Source organism: Alligator mississippiensis, chromosome 4 (assembly GCF_030867095.1).
Source record: "Alligator mississippiensis isolate rAllMis1 chromosome 4, rAllMis1, whole genome shotgun sequence".
Taxonomy (NCBI): domain Eukaryota; kingdom Metazoa; phylum Chordata; order Crocodylia; family Alligatoridae; genus Alligator; species Alligator mississippiensis.
The window spans coordinates 56027677-56040284 of record NC_081827.1 but is presented as its reverse complement, the minus strand read 5'-3'; the positions used below and the strand labels follow the sequence as shown (position 1 = coordinate 56040284).

The 12608-nt window shown below is 47.3% G+C and overlaps 1 long non-coding RNA gene across 1 annotated transcript; it reads right to left on the bottom strand.

The window, feature by feature from the left end:
- Positions 1 to 3423: 3423 nt before the first annotated feature.
- On the bottom strand, positions 3424 to 12527 carry LOC132250005 (uncharacterized). Its single transcript, XR_009461578.1, has 2 exons — positions 5135 to 12527; positions 3424 to 4338 (listed from the first exon to the last, which is right to left on the bottom strand). It is a non-coding gene; the product is annotated as an uncharacterized LOC132250005 (long non-coding RNA).
- Positions 12528 to 12608: the final 81 nt, after the last annotated feature.

Below are 12608 nucleotides of genomic sequence, written 5' to 3'. Positions count from 1 at the left end.
AGAAGAATTGCAAAGTCTTAAAACACTTAGACTTCTCATAAAGAAGAGTTTAAAAGGGTTCAGTAACCTGAAAACGAAGGCTAGGGACAGACATTACACACAAACTGGTTTAAGTGATCAGAAACTGGTTTAAATCTATAACAGAACAGATGTTCAGTACACTGAAACTAGTTTGCAAACGCCTGAAACTAGTTTGAGATAAACCTGACTGAATGTAGTATCAGACTTAACTGATTGGGTCAAACCAGTTTATGAAATGTCTGTCCCAGACCCCTTCCTGGTTGAAGTTAAATCAGAGTGGTCTAGCATCCCAGATGCTTTGCAACTCTGGGTGGACCTTTGCTCTCTGCTCTAACCCAGCAGTTCTGGCCCCTCTGCTCTGCTTCCTGGCTGCAGCTCTGGCAGAGACTGCAGGTACAGTGAGGTCTGCCTGGCTTCTTCCTGTTCCCCCACCCCGCTGTTCAGGCAGGGATTCCCCACTCCCATCTGCCTTACACAGACACCTCTCAGCATTAGCTAGCATACCATATGCTGGCTACAGTTTGTGCTGTGGGAGAAGGGACAAGGGGGCCAAATTACAACAAGGCCCAGACCTGACAAGGTTGGTACCATCTGTGAGGTTTGGGGCATGGTAAAGGGGTGGTTGAAGCTATGCATAGCCCATAAGGCTAGCGTGACCCGAAACACCCATCGTGACATTTATTTTGAAGCGGGATGCACCAGGGGTCCAGGAACCCATGGGATCCAGAGAATCAATCAAAACTGTGTCTGAGAGGACTTAAAGGCAGCCTCCCTATTAATCATTCCATCAAAGACATGGTGGGCGAGAACAGAGGGTGCTCAATAGGCCAACTTGGCATGGTAAGGGGCCTTGGGGAGATTATAGCCATCCTTAAGGACCCCAGCCCGTGACACACTTGAGGAGCATTTAAGGCTAGTTTGTGGCACTCCTGCTAAAAAGGTTAATCCCCAATGTTCTACTTTACCAAAACGTCTTCAATGTTGGATTGACTATAACTGTTTTCTATTTCAGTCACCAAGCTGTAGTATCCTCTGCAATTTAGCAGACAGGTTCATTGGTTATTCATGAGGAGGCTGAATTTTTCAACAATTGCATAGTCACATATTATGCATATAATGTTTATGGTATGCTAATTTCAGAGAGAGATGTATGAATACAATATCTAGGAAACAGACCAAAAAAAAAACTCATTTGGGCTTTCATTATGTCTCTCTTTTTTTGTATCTGCTGGTGAATTTAATTTGTATTTACATATATGGCATATAATTATTTATGTAGCTTTCAAACACTACAGTATTCTTATTAATTTGGTGCAAAAACTTCTATGGACCCTCAGACATGCTGATTTATTTTTTACTTTGTTATTTTGGATATGAAAATCTGTGACAGAATTTAGAGGATTAGGGACAATAAAACAGAAGAATTTTTCTTTGGTTGGCTTTTTATGCATTGTGTAACAGCTGCAAAGGCTTGCTTGGCTGCAAGCTGAGTGGATGAGCTGTGCCTAAAGAACTTTGCAAGACAGACAGCAAAAAGTTTGCAGTGTGTGCAATAACTTTTCCAAGCGGGGGGTATGCTGTGCACAATGAATGCTTTTTACTGGAGGATTTGCGTTGTAACCAGAGCCCCCATTGCAAACCCTGGGCTCTGATTGGCTCCTATGGAGCCATAAAAGCTGAGGGAGGGAAAAGCACCTGGAGAGAGAAGCTGGAAAACAGCCAACACCAGCCTGGAGAGAGGGGCAGAGAACCAGTTTGTAAGCGAGTGCTAGGCCCCTCCAGGGCTCAGAACTCAGCTGCAGGTGGTCAGTAAGTAGTAGCTTGCCTGTGGGTGACGGCTGGAAGTGATGGCCAGCTAATGGAACCACAGAGAGCATTAAGAAGCCAGAAGGCAGTACTAAAGGGGCAGGGGTTGATGGTTACTAGCACTGATAGTTTTGGTGAAGAAGTCAGTGCTAAATTGCTTTTTCTCCTACTGTCTGGAAAGGACAGGAGTATTGGGATGAATTGATGAAGAAAAAACTTAAACCAGTTCTTTTCTAAAAACCTGTTTGAGGCAGGTTTTGCATTGAACTGTTGCTTAACACATTGCTAGATCTGAGATCTATATCATTAAAAAGAAAATGACCACTAAAACTATCACCTTTTTACCTATATTTCTGAAAGTACACATGCACGCACACACCACTGCTGAGCCTTGTTGGGTAAGCAGCATGATGGATCAAAGCAAGTCAAGTAAAGCATCTTTTCAATAACTGAGGAAAAGACGGCCTGAAAGAGCTGACTCATTTCTCACATACAGTAGCTGTTACAAATTGAGAAGACATAGAGTGGCAAATAGTTAGGGGTACACCGATAGAGATTTTTGGGGCTGATACTGATAGCCGGTTTTTGAGGAGGCATATTGGCCAATACCGATCCAGTTTCCGTGTGCAGCTGGTAAGCCTGTTGTGGTGGAAGGAGTATGGGGATGCAGATCAAGGACCCTGTAGTGAGAAAGGGAGTGGGCCTGGGGCTGGGGCAGGTGCTGCCCAGCTGGGGTGGGGTGGCACGGAGGTGCGGCTCATCTGATGGGCATGCGGGGGATAGGGGATGGCTCCCCTTGCTGCATGCACCCTGGGAGGGCATGGGGGGGGGTCATAGGGCCCCCAGATGTGTGTACAGGGTGGGCTGCCACTGAGGGCTGGGGCCAGGTCTGCCGCAAGCTCTTTTTCGGTGGGGGCTGGGGGCTGGATCAGGCTGTGCTTGGGGCTACGGGGGGGGGGCGCTACAGCCACCCCAAAATTTGCTGTAGCACCTACCACCCCCTTCCCAGCACTGCCGCGCACCCTGCCCCAAGCACAACCTGGCCCAGCCCCCACTGGGAAGAGCCTGGTGCAGCCCTGGCCACAGCCCACCCTGTCCTGCCCCAGAGGCACAAGCCCCCCCCCACCCCATGCTCTCCCAGGGTGCATGCAGCGGTGGGAGCTGGCCCCCACCCTTTGCCCCCTGGACAAGCCATGGCTTTGTCCCACGCCCCGCCCCGCCCCAGCTGGGAAGCGCTTGCCCCAGCCCCGCTCCCTCCCTCACTGTGGGGAGCCTTGATCTGTCCCTCCATGCCCCTTAACTCTCCCCTCCCCTTCCTCCACAACAGACTTGCCAGCAGCATGCAGTTCTCCATGGTGCCAGGCTGTGCTCTTTGCTGCCTATGTGCTATGCTGCGGCTGCACGCATGTACAGGGCATTTATCAGCCAAATTATTGGCCACGTCAGGCTGATTTCCAGTACAGTCATTTTCCTTGATATTGTTGCCGGTTTCGATATTAGACCATTGTATTGGTGCACCTCTACAAACAATTGACAGATTTCTTCTTGCCCTCGGGGTTCCTATGAGGTAGATTCATGAACAAAGCAACAGTTACATATTTTAAGTCTTTCTTTTATTAAAATGCTAAATATTAACAGGGTTGATAAAATATGTAAACTTAAGCATATAGCTTAATTTGTTTCTCTTTTCCTAGACACTTGAAGAAATAAAATGAGGGCTGTAGTTGTTTAAATAAAAATATTGTGGAATTTTTGAGAACTTTAAGCATTGTCTCTAAAACTGAAAGTATCATTTTGGTTCATTTCTCTTCATATTTCAGATTAAGTGCTTGTCACCAAGGTATTTAAGACTGAATGATGATAAGCCTTTAACAATAAAATAACATCCTAAGGTACTAAGAACAAACAGCCCAAGGGGCAATGTTATTTGAGATCTCACACTGCTATACAGACTAAGGAAAGTGTATTCTGTTTTAATTCATTCCTTGTAGAAGGTGCTGAATTAGGATCTCAGAGGTGTGAATGTATTCACTAATTTCTGGCTGCACCAGCATTATAGCCTGCTACGTTATGTTTACTGTTAGGGTGACAATAATTTGGATTATTAAGAAGCACTGGATCTGCAGTTGAATACAAAGGATTTAACCTGTGGCCTAGCAGAGCTGCTGACTACAAGGCAGGATGATAGTTAAGCCAGCTATTTGCTTATGCTAAGTAACCGTCTTAACTGTGTCTCCCATTTTCTGAGAGAAAAGCAGCAAGTGAATCTGTGACCCAGCTACAGTAAGGAACGAGATAAGATAGAGAGGCCCCCCAAAAAGCGTGGAAGATGGTACAACCTAAGGCCCAAAACAAGTATGGAAGATGGTACAACCTAAGACAGAGAAACAGACTGGAATGTGAAAAACAACACGTAATTGGTAACAGAATCCAAGATGAACATATGCAAAAAGTTGACTGGTGAAGAAGGCTCCAGAAGCTTCCAGGTTTTGGTCAAAGTCCATCCATTGGCTGAAGAAGAGAAGTCAAGGTCTTAGACATGTGCTTATAGCAAAAAGACAAGTAAATGAATGAAATGCATAGGCAATTCCATGCTAATGAAGCAAACAGTAAACAGAGGCGGAGCTTGAGATGGGAGGAGAAATGGGTGGAACATAGGAGGGGTGAGCTAGAATAAATGTTAATAAACATGAACCAAAGTGTATAAATGTAGAAAAAACAATTATACATTGAGGCTCCCCATATTTTATCGGTGAGGGAGCTGGCCCGAAGCTGTCTCCATTCTGAATAAAGCTGTTGTGAGCAATGTGTGCTGGTGTTTGCTCCCTGCTCTGCTCTGGCTAATGAGTAACAGGATCCATGAGTAACTGGACTGTTGTCTCGCTGCTCGCTGGGCACCACATGGAGTTGGTCTAACATCTAGTATCATGGACAAAAAGATTAAAAAAAAAATCTTTCAGTTTAAAAACAGGCAAACAAATCCCAGATAGAGTTGCTGGATTTGGCGGGGGGACTGTGGAGTGGGGCAATCTCTGTAGCTTTGTCTTCATTAGAGATTTAAATTTTGTCCATGTAGCAACCCATAGTTGTGGGGTTGCTGTGGCAGTAATCAAGGGAGGCATCATGGATGACAGCCTAAGGTAGTGAATTGGCTTTTGACTGTTACTAGTTCAAAGTATCTAGAATGTGGATGCAGATCAATTCTAAGATAATAGTAACTGATGGTTGTCCACTGCCTTTCTGTAGGTCTTCCTCCCCTCTACTCAGAGTAAAACAGAACCATCCCATGTTCTATATTACTACATACCTACTCTCTGCCTGTGACTACAGATGGGACTACAAAATCTTCTGGCCTCAGTCACATGTGGCTTCCAGTGTCTTGGTTGTAGTGTTTAGGTCACCTGTGATGATCCGGGAAAAATGCATGAGATGAAGATTCTTGTGGATCGCATCTTTTACTGGACCAACTGGTATAGCTAGGAAGGACATAAGCAAGCTTTCAGGTACTATTTTGTTTTGTTTTGTTTTGTTTTTAAAAAGGGGGGGATTGTACAGAATTCCATACTTAAATAAAATCAGGATACAAGAGAGATTATCAGGTATCTTAGAAACAAGAGAAATGCAGTAAAAAGGATAACCTGATAAACCGAGGAGGAAGACCATTCAAGAGAGTCATTATTCCCTGTGGAGTGCAGAGATTAACAGGGATTAGGTAATTTACAATAGGCCATGAAGTCATGGCCCCGTTACAATGTCCCATGTTTTCGGGATGATGTTATAGTCATGATGGTCCAGGAAAAATGCAAGAGCCTTGCTCATGTTTGAGGCTCCATAGCATACTTCGAAAGTAATTTCTCAGCAATACTCTTCCATTGGAAATTACCCCATGCCTCTCACCTCAGGTTCAGATTGATCAATTCTTTTTATCTTCTATACAGCCCATTTTATCTCCTTAAATTTTGGAGACTGGGGGCATTAGGAATTATGTAGTTGGAATGGCTCTGAGGGATTTGTCTATGCTTATTTGTTGCTTGGCAAAGCCAGAGCAGAGAGACTTAATGGAGCTGAAATTGTCGTTGACTGACAATCACTATAATACTTGCACTGCAGTTAGTAAGGTGCCTAGGGCCGTGCATGGATAGTCTTATTCTTTTGTATAAATCCCAATAAGCAAACATCTTTGAGAGAGTGAAATGAACTGAAAACATACTGAGATTTCAAATCTGTTAAATTATGAATTGTGTGCATTTGTACAGGATTTAACATTGCCAAACTACTAAGCACACTCTCCAGAAAAGTAGAAAGATAAAAGAACCATCAGTTAACTATCTATTTTTATTATAATGTACTAAATTAGACATAAACAAGCTTGTTTTGTTTAATTCTAAACCCACTTAAACACCGAGATGGAAAAAAAGTAAATACTGTCATATTTCTCATTCCTGAAGGAAATACTATTTTATTCAGAAATTTTATCTGAAAGTTAGCTTTTTGGGAGAATTGCAAAAATTTTTCTAGAATATTTACAGAATGTGAGCAGAGAGAGGAAATTATTACCATCAATTAAATGTAGAACACTTTCAACATTATCAGTGGATACATTATGCACTATCAGTTCACTTTTATCGCTTTCCCAATTTCTTCATCAAACAATTATTTCGCTTTAAATTAATCACAAGATTTTTATCAGGTGAAGGCATATCAGTCAGATTGTTAACCAGTATTTGTATCTAAGGTTTATTATTTAGGACATGAATCAATATGGTTTTGAAGTGTCCTTCAGCCATGAAACTAGATTTAAGACTGCCAGAATGTAATTTCTGCTCAGTCACCAGATATCACAGAAATTTTTACAGAACATTGTTGCTTCTGATTTTATTTTATTTTTTGGACAAGCTGTTTGTATTCAGCACTATGTAATGAAGGACAATATTCTTCTCTTTGAATATCAGATCCAACAATAAGTCATATAAGTAAAGTTCATTCACCAATAATAGAAACCAGAGCCAAAACTAACTTAGATTGTATGCTTACTGTCACAGGATGGGGTCCTCAAGGATGGCCGTGATCTCCTAAGGCCCCTCAACCCTGCCAATTTGGCTCAATGGGCACCCTCAATTCTTGCCCACCACGTCTTTGATGGAAGTATAAAAATAGGCAAGCTGCCTTTAAGTCCTCTTGGACACTGTTTGATGGACTCTCTGAACCCTGTGGGTTCCCAGACCCCTTGTAGGTCCCGTTTCACAATGGGTGTTTTGGGGGCACCCTAGCCTTATGAGCTATATGCGTGGCTCCAACCGCCCCTTTACTATGCCCCAAGCCTCGCAGATGGCACCGACGTCCTGTCTAGGCCTTGCTGTGATTGACCCCTTTGTCTTCTCTCTGGGCTCCCTGCAGCCCTGTTGCTGTGCCTCACTGGTGCCTGGGCTCTCTGCAGCCCCTCGTGCTGCGCCCTCTCTGGCACTGGGGTCCCCACACTGCAGTGGGCCCCCAATGAGGCCTCCTCCTTCTCCAAATAGCCTTGCCCAAACCACCAGTGTTATAAAACTACAACCAAACATAATCCCCTGAGCTATAACATAACACCAACTGTAGAAGGTGTGCGTTGCCCCTTTCTGATACTGGGAGCAGAACTTAGGCTTCTTCCCTTCACTTACTCCATGAGGGCTCCTTCCCCCTTGGCCGTTGGTGGAGAACTGGACTGCCTACTCCCCATCCTGGGGTTTATATGGGCACAGGGCCCTGCCCCTTCTGGCCAGGTGCAGGTGCAGACTAATTTTCTCCTTAGCTGCTCTCCCCAGGCAGTTCCTGCTCTTCTAGGAGCAGGGCACTTTAGTGCGCTGCAACACTTACTCACAGGCTGCCAAGGACTAAACGAGTGATCATAGAAATCACTGATACTTTGCTGGCAACAGTAGTGGAGTACCACAGGCTGGTCATGCTAGGAGATGTCAGCACTCATTTGGACAATGTCATAGACACTAAAAACTCATTTTCTCATTTTACCTTCCTAGGACTTTCACAGGTCATCTAAACTGTTGTTGACCCATAAGAGAAGTGGAAGCATTCAAAGGTAACATGTTTAAATATTTTCAGTCCTTGCTGGAGACAGATGTTCAACTCTTGCCATGAAACTTTCAGAGTCCCACAAGGATCAGTTCCCTTTTTACTTTTATTCAACATTTGTATTCACTCTCAAGAAGAGCTGGTATGATGAAGTATATTCAGGTGCCCTCAATATGCAGAAGGCATGGAGGTCTACTTAGCCATTATTGCTGCTACCAGTTGATAGCAGGTTATACTGCTCCTACCAGTCCACTCCAATTTAGGAAGAGGACAGAACAGTGAGTGTAAGTTGGCTCAGGGGTAAGAGAGTGCTGAGTCTTTTGATAGTAAAGGTAAGAATGAAAAAGGCAGTAATACTTTAGGGAATGGTTTGAACCCTTGCAGTGGCTCCAGGAAGAGGATCAGAACTCATGGGCTAGGGACAGACATGAAAAAAACGGAGCCTGAATTGATGCAATCTTTGCCGGTTAGTCTAACCTGCCCAGGTTGAACCAATTTGTAACAGCACAGGCATTCCTTGTGGACTGAGGAAATATGGGCACATGCCTGCAGTTGCTCAGGCCAGGTGTCAGGGGGTGCTAGAGCACACCCTGGGTTGCAGAGAAGCTGTGCTTGGGGCAGGGGAGGGGGCATGGCCAGCCTGGGCAGAACTCACCAGAGAGGGATTTAATTCGTCCCTCCCTGTTGCACCGGCAGGGACCCAAGCCGAGTCTGCTGGGTGCTTCCCCCTCATTGCTGCAACATCAGACCTACATGGCCCCAAGGCAGAGAGGGCAGGAAGGAGGGTTATTCTCCACTCTACCTCTACTGCCCCATGGGGACCGCAGCTGGGTCTGCCTGCCCCGTCAGGATAGCAGAGGGAATGAACCACATATGACAGATGTCAACCATGTAACTTCATGATTGGAAGGCATGCAGAAACAAGTGAGGAGGCCAATCCAAAAACCTATGTTGTAGGCAGGGCTGCTCAACACTTCCCATTATAAGACTCCATTTTAATTTTCTTATAAATTGAAAACTAACTATTTAGATTCAAAGTTTCCATGCTCAGTCTCTGCCTAAGAATGATTTTTTTTGGAGAACTGCAGACAAATAGTTTAACCAATTCTGAGAAAAATATGAAGGAAAAACACATTGCTTAGCCCATGTTAAATCCTCAACTATTTGTTATAAGTAATATAAAGCTCACATATTTGGGTGTGTCGCAGCGCACCTCGCTGCCCCACTCCTAGAGAGGGGAGAACTGCTGGGGAAAAGCCTCAGCAGAGATAATGAGCACAGCTGCAGGTTGCCAGGGCAACTAATGAGAGTCAGCTGATCCTGAGGGGGCAGGGCCTGGCCCCTATAAAGCCTAGAGCCAAGGCCAAGCTAGGAGTTGCCTACTAGCAGCCAGAGGGGCAGGAGCTCCTGGAGTTAGGATGCAGAGAGAAGCCTAACAGCAAGTACCGCTCGAGTGGAGTTAAGCAATGATGTTAAGTTATAGCCAGGCGGCTTTGGGTTCTGTTTGAGTTATAGCCAGGAGGCTTGAAGTTGTGTTTGTGATATTAGACCGGTGGTTTGGGTGAGGCTATTAGGGGTTGGAGGAGGCCTCATAGGGACCCCAGAGGGGTGGGGCCCTAGCACCAAGAGGGCGCATTATCCTCATAGGGACCCCAGAGGGGTGGGGCCCTAGCGCCAAGAGGGTGCAGTATTCATAGGGGGGCTCACAGGAGTGCGAGGACCCTGACGCCAGTAAGGGTGCAACTTGTGGGGTGTGTAGACCCCAGCCCAGAGAGGGGCATTTAAAGAGCCCAGTGTGGGCACAGCAAGTCCCAGAGAGAGGGGTGATTTTAGTAGGAAGCCCAGGGTCGGCATAGATAGCCCCAAACAGGGGGCGGTATTATTAAGGAGCCCAGCGGGGCCCGGAAGGTCCCAGAGAAGGGGGACCATTGCAAGGCCCAAGAAGGACAAAGTTTGAGAGGCCCAAGGGGGCAATATGTGAGAGGCCCAAGGGGGGCAAGATTGAGAAGCCCAGGACAGGCGTAGTGAGCCCGGTAACAGGCTAGCACTATGGAAAACCCAGGGCAGGGGCAGGGTGCTGCGGTGGACTCAGACCAAAGGGGTTAGCAGCACAGCGCCCCAGAGAAGGGCGGTGCTGTGGTGGTCCCCAGGAAAAGGGGATAGCAGCACAGTGCGCCTGGCAAACGAGAGGTTAGCATTGCGGTGGGCCTAAAAGACCGGTGGCTCGAGAGGACGTCCCAAAGTGGACTAGATTAGAGAAGGCCCAGAGTGGGCCTCAAGAGTCCCAAGAGAGGGGCGGTGTTACTAAGAGTCCCAGTGAGGGGCACTGTATTAGAGAGCCCAGAGTGGACCCAGTGAGAGCCCAGAATGGGGCAATAGCATAGAGGCATACGGAGAAGGCCCTAGAGCGGGCTAGATTAGAGGAGGACCCGAGAAAGCGGGTGTGTATTTTGACCGGACAACGTCTGTCCCATCTGCAAGGCTTGGGGTGTGGTATTAGGGGTTGGTAGGAGCCACGCGTAGCCCATAAGGCTGGGGTGCCGGAGTAGCACCCATCATACGGGGTGACCACAAGAGTCCAGGAAAACCGCGGGGACAGAGGTCCCGAGTAGCCATGCCCAAGGAGGAGTAAGGTAGCCTCCCTATTCTATTTACCAGCAAGACGTGGCGGGCAAGAATAAGAGGGTACCTTGGGCTGGCCTTGGCATGGTGCGAGGGACCTCAGGGAGATCACGGCCCTCCTGCAGGATCCTGCCGTGACAGGGTGCATCCTCACAAACCAAATAAGCCTGCTTCAGCTCATAGCTCAAGATAGACTTTCTGTGTAATGGCTGTTCCACATGCTTTGGGCTGGGGTTGGGGTTGGGCTGGGGCCCAAAACAGACTGCAAAGAACATGCACTTCATGTTTGGCACCATGGATTAACCCATCTTATTTAAATTCAAGAAGGATAAAAAGCCAAACCAGGTGAAATGAATATAGATTGGCAAGCAATTGATGAGCTTTGAGTGGTAGAGACAGAACATATAATTGGGAATTGGAGGGAGAGGCTAGGAGGACCAGGGGAGCCAGGAAGCTGTGGTACTGAATGAAGTGCTGTGAGGACAAGCGAAACGAACTGGCTGCACAAGGAGATTAGTGGGGAGGAAACAGTTTAAATGGATGAGAGCTACAGAGCTAAGAAATACTTAACATACAAAGGGAGAAGTAAAACTAGTTGTATTCTGGGGGAGACTGAGAATGGGTGAGAAACCAAGGGAAAGAGATTTGGGACCAGTGCAGAGCAGAAGGGGAATGACAAATTGCATGAGGAGCTGAGGGTTGAACTGGGGCTGGCTAGGCAAAGGAACTGGGATTCAATGCGGAGACACTGAGAGATGAGAGAGTCTGACGGGAGATTGTATTTTCAAGAGGGACATGAGATTTGTTTACGGCAGAGGTAGGAAATTTATTTAGGCCCAAGGGCCACATAGGGAATTTTGATGAGCTGATTCAGGCCAGGTCGGCAACACAACCCTCCTACCCCACCACTGGCCTCCCTGCAACAATTCACCAAAACTCCCTATGGGGGTTTAGGCAGGAGGAAAGCAGTATTCAGGAGCAGGATGGGCAGGGGAGCCTGGGATCATGGGACTAGGTCACAGGGTAGCAACAGCTTTGGGCTGGGGCCTGGGCTGAGGCATGATCCACACTGTTCACACCCTGCCCTGTGGCGGGAGGGTTTTGGGGGTGTATGTACGTGTGTGTGTGGGAGGCCTGGCTGGGTGCTAGGTCCTGGAAGTCACCCAGCAGCGAGGGGAGGGAGGGGAAGGTGGGGGGGTGAGTGCAGCAAAGCTCGGTTGGACGGTGTAGTCTGGTGCTGGACCTGTGGTGCTCCACATTGGGCTGAGCCCCACCCAGGACAGCCTGTACTATACATCTACCAGCCCCAGGCCCAGCGCCTAACCTCCAGTGGCAGATCCTCCTCCTGCTGCTGCCCCTGCTGTGCTGCTCTGGGCAGGCAGGTGGGAAGCTTCAGCTGGGTGGCTCTTGCTGGAGGTGAGGGGTGCAGAACAGCACTGGGAACAGCTCCACTGGAAGCTGTGCACGCAGGCGGGAGTGCAGCAGGCTATGAGTAGGAGTGGGCAGGAGTGGGGTGCAGGCTGCCCTGGTGGGAATGGGTGGGACTTGGCCCCATGTAAAGTGCTGCAGGGCAGCCACAAGCCAGATCTAGTAATTTGGTGGGCCAGATCTGGCCCGCAGGCTGTATTTTGCCCACTTCTGGTCTAAGGACTCTATGATGAAGAAGAGAAGCATAAACTGGTTTGGGGTGAGCAGGGAAAACGCAACAGGATCAGGAAACCAGGGGTGGAGAAGAGACAGGGTTGGGACAGAGACCCATTGAAAGGGATGGGACAGAAGGGTCAAGGTTGAGCAGGGATGGCCAGGAGAGTCCATGCCCAGGAAAGATTATTCCCTTCCAGCGCTTGGAAACGCACAAGATTCCTGAGTCTTGTCACTCTCCATTATCAAAAAATACATTAAATCCAGTAGAAATGTCTCATTCTTCTATGTGCTGAGAGCGACAACCTAATATTGATGTCGGTTACACATGTTCAGATCATCCAGAACTCTCCCAGCTTTGCTTTCTTGAGAGACAAACTTACCTTTTCAGAAGTTCTAGCAGAGAAGCGAAGAGCCTACAGTGCCGGCCTAGACCTGCCGCAGGTCCTTAG